Source organism: Aythya fuligula, chromosome 1 (genome assembly GCF_009819795.1).
Source record: "Aythya fuligula isolate bAytFul2 chromosome 1, bAytFul2.pri, whole genome shotgun sequence".
NCBI classification, from domain to species: Eukaryota; Metazoa; Chordata; class Aves; order Anseriformes; family Anatidae; genus Aythya; species Aythya fuligula.
In genome coordinates this window covers 61,021,099-61,033,911 of record NC_045559.1, presented here as the reverse complement: position 1 = coordinate 61,033,911, position 12,813 = coordinate 61,021,099, and the positions used below count along the sequence as shown (strand labels likewise).

The 12,813-nt window shown below is 44.6% G+C and overlaps 1 protein-coding gene across 1 annotated transcript in view; it reads right to left on the bottom strand.

Moving 5' to 3' along the window:
- Nucleotides 1–12,813, bottom strand: part of CREB3L2 (cAMP responsive element binding protein 3 like 2) — a 72,936-nt gene that overhangs the window by 34,321 nt on the left and 25,802 nt on the right. The window lies entirely within an intron of this gene.

Sequence of the window (12,813 nt, the reverse complement as noted above, 5' to 3'; positions counted from 1 at the left end):
TCCTACTGCCAAGACCAGGCGATGTGCTCTAGCAAAACAGGTCCACACACGTCTCCAGACAAGCAAGCAATGCATTTGCTATGCAGTAGATTTCCTGGCCAATTTATATATCTATTTCAGAAGTAGCATTCCAGCTAGGACAAGAGCACTCATCCAGTTTCTAGGCCCCACAGCTGGAGCTCCTGCCAGCCAGTACTAATTACCACTTTATTTATTACACTGGGTGCATTACACTGACAATGCATGGTATGTCTGTGTGCACCACAAATAACTTTGTGCTTGTTTCTTATTCAAAATGAGCACAAACCAAATCTCCTAATCATGATTTGCTTCCTTGAGACCCCAGTGCAGTTCCCATCAATATCCAACAACTCTGTGGCTCTTTCTGTTTTCCTTTCAAATGTCAGAAGACATCTTCGACAGACCAAGAAACTGCATTGCAAAAAACTATTCCTGCTCATCTTATTCACACAAAGAATTCTATTTTAGTACAAAAATGTTTGTACAATGAATTATAATGAGTTTTTCCAAACAATCAGGCATTATCTACCATTTTATATAGGAGTCTTTGTCAGCTGGGGCACAGTCCTAAGTCTGTTTGATTTGCTCTGTTTTTGCAGGCAGTATTGATCTTGGCTCTTCGTCTTGCTCTCTCCTGCAAAACAAACACTGAAATTCAAGATCTGACTTCCTGTAGGCTAAATTAAGAATTAAACTAGTCAATATTGCATGAATCCACGAGGGAAGCGGTGTGCTTACACCTCTCGCATGCACATTGCACAACTCCAGCAGCATTTGTGGCCTCAAGGCCTGATGCTGGAAAACACTGAGCTCAGTCATCTCTTACAGAGCCCGTGATACATTTGAAGGGACACCAGCGCCTCTTCCAAGATGCTCACTAATACTAACTGGAACTTCTTTCAAAATTAGAAAGGCTTCAGTCAATTCTGACAGACACTGAGGGAAAGAAAATATTTACTAAACATAAGGCAACAAACAGAGAACCACAGTTACTATGCACAAACAACAAGCTGGCTAAAATAAAGCATTTACAAATGGCAAAATGGATTCATAGTCTTGTATTAGCTTGCTGTGAATGATAGCTGTACTAAAATTCTCAGACGACTCAGCAAGAAGGTCATCACCACATTAGAAAGGCATTTTTATTTTAATTTCAATACGCAAGGACTCACTCTTCACAGCCAGGGCTGCTTCCCAATATCTGCAAGGCTAAATGTATAAACTACTGTTCCCTACTAAGCAAAGCAGAAAGAGAAAGGATGCTCAGGACTAGCTGAATACCCTCATGTAGCAATAAGAACACTGAGTAAAGCAGGGTAAGCAGCTGTCAAAGTGTGAACAGGGGACAGTAATGCTTCCCCACCATGATAAAAGGCAAGGATGAACCTACAAAAAGCAGTGCTTTGCTTAGAAATAACTTTTTTCCCCATAGTCTACGCGCTTCTTTTCCTTCAGGCTAGTAGTAAGTGTCAATTATATTTGCTTGCATATTGTCCTAAAACTGGCTAGAACATTTCCCTCTATCTAATTCCTGCATACATTACTCTGACTGATGACTAACATAAGCTGAAAATGGGCTGCTACTGCATTTGTACACTGGTTTCAAGACACAGCTACATTACCAGCAGCAGCATCTAACCTGAGGATGTCACCCTGGAAAATATCATACCTAAGCGCTGACTTAGTCTGACACAATTCAGTTGTTCTAAATTAAAACAGACCCAGCTGAAAGACAAAGTGACCACAAACTACTCAGCTATTTTTGGCAAATTCACACAAAGCTTTCTGCTTGCTTTCTACATAACACTGCTTCAATACGGACGAAATTCGTATCAATTGCTATTTTACTACTTCCACTTGCTTAAAGTTAGTTTAGATTTTTTTTTCTTTCTACATGAGAAATTTTCCTAAAACCAGTTCAGGGAAAGCAACAGAGGAAACAAACATTTAACTTCCCGAAACCAGACAAAAAGAGGAGCTTGGGGTAAGGAAGGGAGTTCAACATGTTCCTCAACATGCGTCCTTTCTCCTTCTCAATTGCAGCTGCAAGGCTGACAAGCAGCAAGCTGTGAGGAAGAAAAGAAAGTGCACGTACGACAGAAGTGTCTGACAGTAAATAAATGCTCCGGCCATTTTTAAAATAGTTCTTTCATTTTGTTATCACATTTTAATCTTATTTTTAGTGATCTGTGATGTAACTTTGAACACTGACCAACAAAGAAGCCTCCAACAAGGACCACAGGCCAGACTGGTCTCAGTGAAGAGATTCAGTTTTGGGGGACCTGGACTTCTCAGTCATTAGAAAAAACAACAGTGCTTGAATCACAGGAATATTTTGTTTATACACGTCTCTACTACAGTGAACACGTGAAGCTATCTTGCTTTTTTTTTTTTTATAAGGAAAACAATAGTCTCATTGAAAGCAGCCCTGTTTGCTTACAGAATTAAAAAAGAAAAGGCATTTAAGCAGCAGCTACAGCTGAAGCTTTTAGTAGTTAGGCAGCCAGCTCCTCACAGTTTCCACCTAACCCTAAACTGCTCTCCTATACCTTTTCAAGGCACATCCTCCCATCACCAACCCTCCTCCTCTCCTCACTGTTTCCACACACACTGCAGGCATCAGCAGCCACTTCCAGAGCCGAAAAGCCACCGAACAGCCCTCCATCCTGACAGTGCAGCAACCACCCCTGCACTCAGGAAGAGGAAAGGGCAATTTCGGGAGGAAACGGAGAATTTTACACTGCCAGAAAGTGAATATACATTTGGTTGGAGAAGAAAGAAGTCCTTTGTCTGCGGCTTTCAACTTGGCATCTTTCCCCACCAAAGTTTACCTTTTAAAAAAAAAAAGACAAAAGAACACTTGCATGAAAAAAGTGCTTTTCAGAAAACAAACAAACAAACAAACAAAAGCCTCTGCAGAGAGCTCTGTTGCCAGCTTCCTGCTATCCTCACACACCACTGCCGGTGACAGCACTAATTGCAGCTACACTGCTACAAGGAGTCCACTTGAATTATTAAACTCTCCTCCCCACAGAGCAAAGTGATGTGTTCAGCTGGGATTTTAACCTCCGTAAAAAGTCGTGGATTTAGGACAGCTGTAACCTTATCTTCCACTTCCCCTTCTCCCAGAGCACTGCAAAGACAAACAAAACACCAGGGCTCGCGTTTGCAGGGGGAAAGCTGCAGCTCCACAGAGTTTCGCCGCCAACCTGCTTGGACGTGGGCTCCCGCCTATGAGCCAGGTGCTCTGGGGGAACACAAAACACCTACAGACATCGGCTCCACGGTGAGCAAACAGGAGAGAGCTCTTGCATCCGGGCACGCGGTGGATTTTGGATGGCTCTTAGAAAGTCCTATCTGGCTGCAGGCCAAGTGAGCCGCAGGCTGCAGCTCTCACAGCCTCGGACTGTTCCTGCCAGACAAAGCCCCTTTTCTCCAGCTCTGCCTAAGGGACAATTTTTTGTCTTGCTTGTCTGCTCAAATGAGCATCTCTGAGGTAAAAGACTTGGTCAGGTTTTGGTAGTTTCGTGGGAGGGCTGGCTTCTGCAGCAGATAGCCTGAAGGGCAGAGATAGCGCTGATTATCTCAAGGTGTCACGTTATCAGGACAAAGAATGAAACAGGCGTGCCCAGGAAAATGGCTTTCGAAGAACTCACTAAAAAAGGAGTGAAGCCGAGAACCCCAGACATTCCGTAACTACGGTTAAATTATTAATCAAGTGACATGCTTGGCTGAGCCTGGAAAATGTACTGTGTCAAATAGGAGACCTACTACGTGCTTCCCACAAGAGTACACACAAGGTTTTCCAGCAAAGATATCCCAGATGGGAGCTGCAACAGCGGCACCTTGGCCCACCACAGGCACCAGGACCCTGCTTGCCAGCCAAGTGCTACAAGCAGGCCGTGCCCCGCACTCCAGACAAATCCTACAAGCACGCCGTGTTCTTGAAGTGTCAATCCAAGAGCAAGCCAGCCTACATGCAATGTGCTGGGGCGAGAAACAGACACAAATTTAAGATATTCCCCTCCAGGGAGTCACTGCTCCTGCCCAGCTCCCTGAGTCAGGGCAGCAGGCCTGCTGCTCCTGGAGGGATGCACAACGGGAACCCCCTGTGTGGGAGCATTGCTTCTGTCCACCAGGCACTTGGGATAAAAGTGAAGCCCACCATTGGCCTGTGGGTAAAAAACTGCCCAATATTAACCACTTGTAAGGTCTGAGCTTCAATAACGGGAGCAGGGAGCAAGGCAGAGACTGCATCCTTTCCTCTGTACCAAAAGAATACGCATAGTGGACATCATGTACAAGGCAGTACTCACAGACAAGATATGGAGATAGGGGAGACAAATCAGTCCCCATCTGTAGGGATGTAGATACGCACCCCAGGCATGAATTTGTCCCCACCCACAGTTTCCTCTCTCCCCCTAAGTTAATTGGGAGAAGAGGGAATCATCTCTTCCACAGCTCTTTCATGGTTTGTATAATCAAAGGTGTGTAGGAGATAAAAGAGCATCACAAAAGACAGCATCATTTCCAGTTAATAGCATCAAACACCAAGAAGAGTGGCTACATGGAGATACCATCTCCTTTTCAAGGAGCCAAACACATTTCACAAGCATCTGGCAGCTGCTTATATGGTAGCTGAGGAGGTCTGACTAGGAGTCACAGCTGTTAACACAAGGCTTCAAACCCTGGGGCGTCCAGGCAAGGTGCCAGTGGTTAAAGATGGCACATACGTGCTATTCTGTCTCAGTGGGCTCAGCCCTAGACTTGGTTGTATGACAAGAGCTGTCAAAGGCACCACACACAGCTCTACCTGGGTTTGAAAGTGCGGCATCTCCCTAAGTCCTGAAGCAGAGATCTGCCCTCTCCAGCTAATGAAGAACCATGCCTAGAGACGTTGCTCATGGAGGACTGCATACACAATCCTACCAATGGTGATGATGCAGCAGAGAAGTCCATGACTTTCTGCATACCCCCCCCCCCCCGAAGGCAATTTCTAAAAAGCTCTCTGAACACCTGTGTTTTCTTCCCAGACATGTTGCTGGTGGTGCAGTTGGCCTTCCTGTTTCAAGTTCACCAGCAATGCCCTGGAGGTGTGAGCCAGCTTCCAAACAACCAAGACAACTGTTCTGAGCACTCATCAGCACTTGGGCATCAGTTCATTTTCACATAGATTCAAACACGAACTCTGCAGATTTTCAGGTACATCGCATCCCTCAGCTTCTTCCTCTTCTGGCAATTCTTTATTTTTGCAGTAGGGAAGCTGGCCAACACACATTTTTCTCCAAACTCAGCCACGGCTTGGATCACGCAGTATTCATCTTTGTCAGCTTTGAGAAGAGCTACCAATGGAGCCCCCTATAGCCTCACCTCCACAACTCACTCACATATACCCTTGAGGGAACAGAAAAGCTCATCTACTGGCATAGGATGCGTTGATACATCACTGTTATGAGGCACAGATCCAAGCTCCTGCTGAACTGCTCTTACAAGGATGAAAAATGAAGGACGACCTGGCAGCAACACAGTATTTTTCCAGCAGACTGATTCCAAAGATGGGGGGCTGAAAGAGAATCAAGGCCAACTCTCTCCAGCACCCCCACAAGGAAAAGAGTGGAAGAGCAGATGGCTGCACACTATACGATTTGATATACTAGGGTGCTTACCTTTGGTATGTGTTAATTTGGGGAAGGAGAAGAATAGGGGAAAAGAGAAACCAACTATGTTTGGCAGTGTATAATTGAAAAAAAAAAGTCATCTGACTGTACCTGAACCGGCTGAAATTTCAGTTCCCCAGAAGACCTCTTGGACAGACCATAGTATTAATGAGGATGCAACTGCAGGCACATCTAACTGCTCACTCTTAAATGAGACACAAAGACCCTCCCTTTTGGCCTGATTAAGAACCAGAATAGCTGGAAGAGCTCTCTGATGGCAGGAGAAACATCTTACACACAGCCACTGCAGAGAACAGGGAGACTGAGGACTGTAAACAGTGCCCACTAGTCACGCCTCAAACAAGCTGATAAAACAGCAGAGATTGGCTTATGTACCTGCCCAGGACAAACAGAAGGAACCTCAGATTTCTAGGTGTATATCTTTTACAGTGTAAAAAAAGTCAAAACCAAGATGCAGAGGAATAGTTGCTCAATTTTTTTACTCTACTATAAAATTCTTTACTATATAGTCATTGACTACACTGAAATTGCCTCATTTGCAGGAGGATGTGAAGAGTAACATGAAAGTGGTATTTGAAAACAGCGAAGAGATCTACCATAACAGCAGATCGGATCATTTGGAGTCTCACACCAGCAATTACTCATTTTAATCACAAAAAAAAAATAAAAAAAAATTGGATGGATTAAAAAAAATCCACTAAGTGAATAACATTCAGGTTGTGTCATCAGCAAAACAAATGCCAGGAAATTCAGAGCTAATGGATTTACATGGTAATTAAATCTGCACATCTTCCCAACTTGCTCAGGTTACACAGCTGGAAATGCTGAAGTTCATGCTGAGCAAATCTTATAATCCACCCCATTATGCACACATGCATGCACACACTTCCATTGCAAACACTCAAGTATTTCCAACCCACAATCGGCAAAGCAGCAGCCTACTTATTTTTAACTAATGGGGGATTTTTCAAGCAGCATATTTATTCCTTCGCCGTTCCTCGTTCAAAAATATTCTTCTACTTTCTGTAACCTGTCCTCCTCCAAAGAACTTTGGATTTGAAGAGGGAATTAAAAATAAAATTAAACTCTGTAATAACTAGGGGTAAAGAGGAGTTGAAAGAAAAAGGAGGAGCCCCTGCACAGTCAAGGCAAGGGTGAGAAGAGGGTGAACCCTGAAGTTCAGTGTCTCTTAAGCCCAGTGTCCGCAGACAGAGAAAAGGATGCTATTGCTCATTCCTAGCACAGGCCTCTTGGGAGCCATTCAAAATAGGAAAATCCTTCTCACATTCCCCTGCCCTCCCCCCAGTGCACAATTCTTGGACCCAGTCTAACTTTTCAATAGGCTGGGTGCATGTTTTTCTATTTCCCCTCCCCATAGGAGCTAAAGTCAGAGAGGAGTGAGTCACGGGGGGCAGCACACCAGCGCGGTGACTCAGTGAGCTGGAAGCCCTTCAGGAAGGCTCCCCATCTGGGTCCCTGGGCGAGACCTCAAAAAACATTATCAATTTTGTGTTGCAAGTGTCTGGATTATGCGCTCAGGTCAGACATATTCATTTGTTTGTTTCAACTACCGATTTTTTTTTCATTTTTAAGGGATTTTTGGTTTGAAGATTTTTTGTTTGTTTGTTTGCTTGTTTGTTTATTTTTCTCCTCTGACACCAGGGTCACTGCTATGCACTTCATTTGTCTCATAAATCAGCTCTTGGGCTGCCAGCTTGAGCTGCAGAACTACAGAAAACTGAAGCTCTCCCTCACTTTTCCCCATGCCCTTCACTCCATCCGTGAGCAGCATGGCCACAATTATTTACTCAGAGTGATTTGAGAGGCTCCGAGACAAGCCTGGCTGACAGGTCTGCCTTTGACAAGCCTCCGAAATGCCAAGAGCAGCAGCAAGCCTCCCCCTGCCACCTCCAGCTGACGTGACTCACCCTAGACAGAGAGGGTAGTTGAGCTTCCAAACCTTAGTCATTCGTGTCTCTGGTGGTTTCTGGCATCCAGGCAAGGCGTTTAAACAGACCAGTTATGTCTTTTTAAAAATCATCCAGTGAAGAGCAGATGCAGCTGGTTTTGTTTGTTTTATTTTCTTTTTGCCCCAGCTATGCTCCATGCATTTCATGCCAGTCAAAAGCATTTGCTGTGCGGGTTGGTGCACCTACTGCCTCTTCGGAAGGAACTTACATTTAACTTATATTTGCTGCAAGTTTTGCATCGAACTAGCGTCTTCTGGGCAGCCACCCAGTGTTTAGCCAAAAACAAGCAGTGAAAGAAAGCCTTCAGACAGGCTGAAATCTCTGTATACAAATTTTACAACTCACCAGTGGGCATTTATGGTCTTGTTAGCTGCCCAAGAGCTAGGCAGCGGGGATAATACGTTTTGTCATTGCACAGCTGGTTTAACTTATTGCCACTTTTGAAAGAAAACAGTTACTTTAGTTTCTTCTTAAATACACACAGAACGGCCTTAACATTAGAGCACTATTTCACAACATTTGGGCACACTGCACTTGGTTTCATTTATCACCTTCGCTCACCGGGGAGGTGGGAGGGGGGGGAAAGCAAGGAAAACTTGTCTCAGTCCTGGTGTATCAGCATGGCTTGTTGAAGGGCACAAATAAGCCCTTTGTAAAGGGCCTTGCGCCCATCTTAAAGTGTAGCAGGAAGAAGAAAAGGATAACCAAGAGAAGAAATCAGAAGTCACGGGGATTAACCAGCGGGACTACAGCGGGGCAAAACCCTGTCCCCATCACGGACTAGCACCACACCAGTCAGACAGTTACTTAAAGCAGAGATGCTGTAACCTGCCCTGCAAGCACTTGGCTCATCTGCTCACCCCACAAAGTCTCATTACCATCCCCATACATCAAAAGCAACACCTGAAGCTGCCAGCCTCAGGCCAGGGGCACAGCCTCTCAGAAACAACCACCCCAGCGGGCACACTGCACGGGGATGCTGGCAGAGCCTCGTCTACCTTCCCCTTTGTGCAGAGGGCTCCTGCAGAGCACAGATGCTCCCCAGCTCTGCCTTTTTCATGTTTAAAGTGTTCCCAACAGCCTCCTCCCTAAGGACCAAACCAGTATCTTTCAAAGGAGGATCCTAAATTAGTCTGAACAGTGTAGGTAGGAAACAACAACTTCTGCTCCATCGCTGGAGCTCGCTGCACGCTCTTGCTTGCCACTCATGACTGACAGGACACTTAACATTTAAACCAAACATCGCTATTTTAGTCTCCGAGAACTTTACTTCTTTAAGGGCTGCGAAGTTTAAATGGCAGAGATCCAGCTTGCAGAGGTTATCGTTCCTTCTTTTTTCATAGCAACAGCTGCAGACCTACATTATGACCACAGTCATCATTCAGGTCTTTAATTAAGGTTTTCTGGTTATTATAAAATAAGTAAGGCTTTACTACTGGTATTGGGCAGCTTAAGGGTAGACTTAAGGGTAGAGTGGGCGTTTTATTTCACTAAAGAGTTATCAGGTTTTGTTTTACAAATGCATTTTTAGTTGGAGGGAGGGGTGTCTTTTGGGTGTGCTTGTTTTAAGAGTAGGAGTATGGAAGCTGAGGCTGGAAAAGAAAGGACACAAAGTTAAGCTCCTAAATGTTTATTTAAATGCTCTTGATTTTTGAAGAGTCAGGCTCTCTCCAGGTGTCCAAATGTGGACTCCGTAAGTTGATTATGGCGAACATGATAGCTTTTATAAAGTGCTGCCTAATGTATGTAGACATAGGGGCTAACATTGCAGATGCATGTAATATTTTAGAAGCAAAAAGAACACCGCACACATATAATCCTTCCTTGAGCTCAAAACAAAAACAAAAGCCAGGTGCTTGATCACAGGGCAAGGAGAAATAAATAAATCAATAAATAAACAAACAAACAGTGGTTCCGCAAAACAAATGTGAAGAAATCCACAGGTCACAGCACCTTACCTGGGAGGTGAACTGCCCGGCCTGAATCAGAGCTCAAGGACCAGCAGCCTTTGGCTGACGATGACCTCAGCTGCCACGGTGCTTAGACCCTGCCCAGCAGAAACTGCTGCCCCCTCTATCAGACAGATATCTACTATCAGGCAGGAAGAGAAACAACACTGGCAGGACTTTGTGTTCTGTGCTGCTATCGTGGAGCGTTACACATTAAGCACTGTGCACTAGGACAGGCAGTTTGATGTCAAATCCCACTCCAGCATGTGATCGAGCCAGACAGTGGAAAAGCCATCATGTTAAAGAACCCCTTACCTGTAAGCAAGTCCTACACCTTGCTTCCAGTAAAAACATCCTCGGTTTTGATCTGATATACCTCTCATCCCTCCCACAACCTTGCACTGTGGCAAAGTATCGTCTCTGTATGCACCCAACACCGGGTATAATCAAACCCAGACCTTCCAAAACTTTTCCAAAACTTTCAAAAATCTTTCACCTTGCACCTATGCCCTACGCTTCGTGTCCACACAGCTACTGCCCTGGGAAGCTAAGAAAGCAGAGTAATAGGACTAGTGAAGACACCTGGGGGGACTGCCCCTATCTTGTACCTGAAGCCATGACACTAGAGAGCTGCACTGAAGCAGCGAGCTCTGCCCAAACCCACCCCACAGAAGTACACCTTGCATTTCAAGCTGCCTCCAGTGGCCCTCCTCACCATGAGATGGAGGCTTCAAAACACCCACTGCACCGGTACATCCATAATTCTGCAGAAATCCACAAAGAAATTCACAGAAATAGTTCTGGCACCGTGCTTTGTATGGACCAGTACCTTCACCAACCTCTAAGAAGAAGATGCATTTTGCATTACATCACCATGAGAGCGGTGGGGGTCACTTGCTATTACTTGTGTCGGAGGCAGACCAGTTTGTTTTGAAACTGTACTGAAAGCTGGAGAGAGAAAGGAAACAAGGAGACAGGATGTGAACGAGATAAAATAAATATACATAGAGAAGTATGCGCAGCATTTGTCTAGACACATTATTTTAAGGCACCCCATACTTTAGAGACAGAATTCCAATTTCCTACAACAATTCCTTTGTCATGGAGCCAGAAAACATTACTTCAGTCATCTTTATTTATATTAAAAAAAAAAAAAAGGAAAAAAAGGAATGGTTCTGAATGAAGGTTCAGGCCTTAAAATAGCAGTAGATGGAAACATCTGTATCCTAACACACGGTCTTAAAAAACGAAACAAAACAAAAACCAAAACAAAGTCTGTAAGCTTCGTTCTCCATGCTTTCCTGAGATACAGGAACCAGGGGAACAGCTTATTTAGTAGTATGTGCACTGTCTCTCTCTCTTCACAAGTCTTCATGATACAAGGGAGACTTTTTAATTTGGCTGTGAACAGGCATTTCAGCATCTTCTGACAGCCCTCCCCCATTTAGAGCGTCATAAATCATAGGTTGGAATAAAGCATGGGTTTGAAGGGACCTCAAAGATCACCTAGTTCCAACCCTCCTGCCATAGGCAGGGACACCAACCACTACACTGGGTTGCTCAGGGTCTGATCTAACCTGGTCTTGAACACCTCCAGGGATGGGGCATCCACAGCAGAATTCCTGCTGTTCCTGCAGTTCCCTGCAGACCTCTGCATCTCACAAAGGTCTGGACATCAACATTTCATTTCCAGACCTTTGCTCCCAAGCAGCAGCACTTCTCAGGGTGTAAAGGAGTTCCTGGGAATTGGGAATGATGCTCCAAGCTACAGGCGAAGGCTCCAGGGGAGGAGCAGAGCAGAGGCATAGGGGCAACAGAGCCAGAAGAGCAGAGATGCACAGGGAAGGCAATGGGATGGGAAAGGGGAAAGTCACCATGCTTCAAAAGGAATAAAATTAAATCTACAAAAGATATGCAGCACTCTAAGGTTACACAAGAACTTCCTCTGTCCCCAGTTACGTATTTTTGCCAAGCATCACTGACTTCTGTGCCATGATATTTAAAAAAAAATAATAAATCATAAAATGGTCATTCTTGCCACTGTTATGGACTTACTCTGATTTTTTTTCTTCTTCCACACCTGAAGCGAGTTCAGGAAAGAGATCAGAAATATTAGGGTACTGCTGGGGGCTCCAGCATCCCCAGGGCAGGGGGAAGCTGGCATTCTGCTGTGGGAACACCACCGTCAGTGCAGCCCAAGCTTGACTTCACTGAGATTTCCCTACCCTTCTGCAACAAACCACACAAAATATACACATTTCCTCCAGCCCATGCTCTGCAGTCCTGATGAGCTGGTCAAGCTCTTCAAGCTGCCCCTGTACAACAGAGGATCAAGAGAACCCAGGAGAAGGCCTTTAAACAAGAAGGCATCAAGGTAGAACCAGATGATCTCTGAGGTCCCTTCCAAGCTGGGCTTTTTGGATTGTAAATCATTTATGAACACTTCAGTATATGCCTAAATAAACAAATAACAACAACAAAAAACCCTGCCAACTCACCGTGGCAGGTAAAGAGAAAGCCATACGAGGCAAACAACCCTGCCTACCACAGATATAAGAGCACTCACAGGACTCTTACATATTTAGGCTACTGGAAGAAAGGAGAAAATTAAGGAGAGTTAACATGTATCAGAACGTAGAAAACAAGAAAGAGTTAACAGAAAATACAATTCAGAGGGAAACAAGACCACTTCTGAGCTTGTTAGGCCCTAGAAGAATGTTAATTATATATCGGGCAATTGCTTGGCTGAAGCTTTGTGGGGGAAGGGGAGAGGACCAAAATGTTTAATTGAACACTCCTGGGAGGGGGCGGTTCTGAATTACTGCTCTTTATATGAGAAATAACAGATGATACAGCCATCCCACAGGATGGTAATGAACCGATTTTCAGCCCAACAACAACGAAGGAGAAGATAAAAACAACAGCTACTCAAAGCTGACCATTTTAATTAGCAGGCCTAGAAAGCCTCCATCTGAAAAGTCTGAGCAGAGCTGCTAAGGAGGTCTTGAAACTATTTTCAGCAAGAGACAATACTGATGGACTGAAAAAAAAAAAAAAAAAAAAACCACAAAAATATTTAAGTGTAAATAAGGCAGCCGAAGTAACAGCAAATTGACCTACCTGCTGTTCATTCCTGACTAAGGGAAGAGATGGAGAAGGAAGAGAGTAGAGTCCAAGAACAAAAGGGAAAGAAGT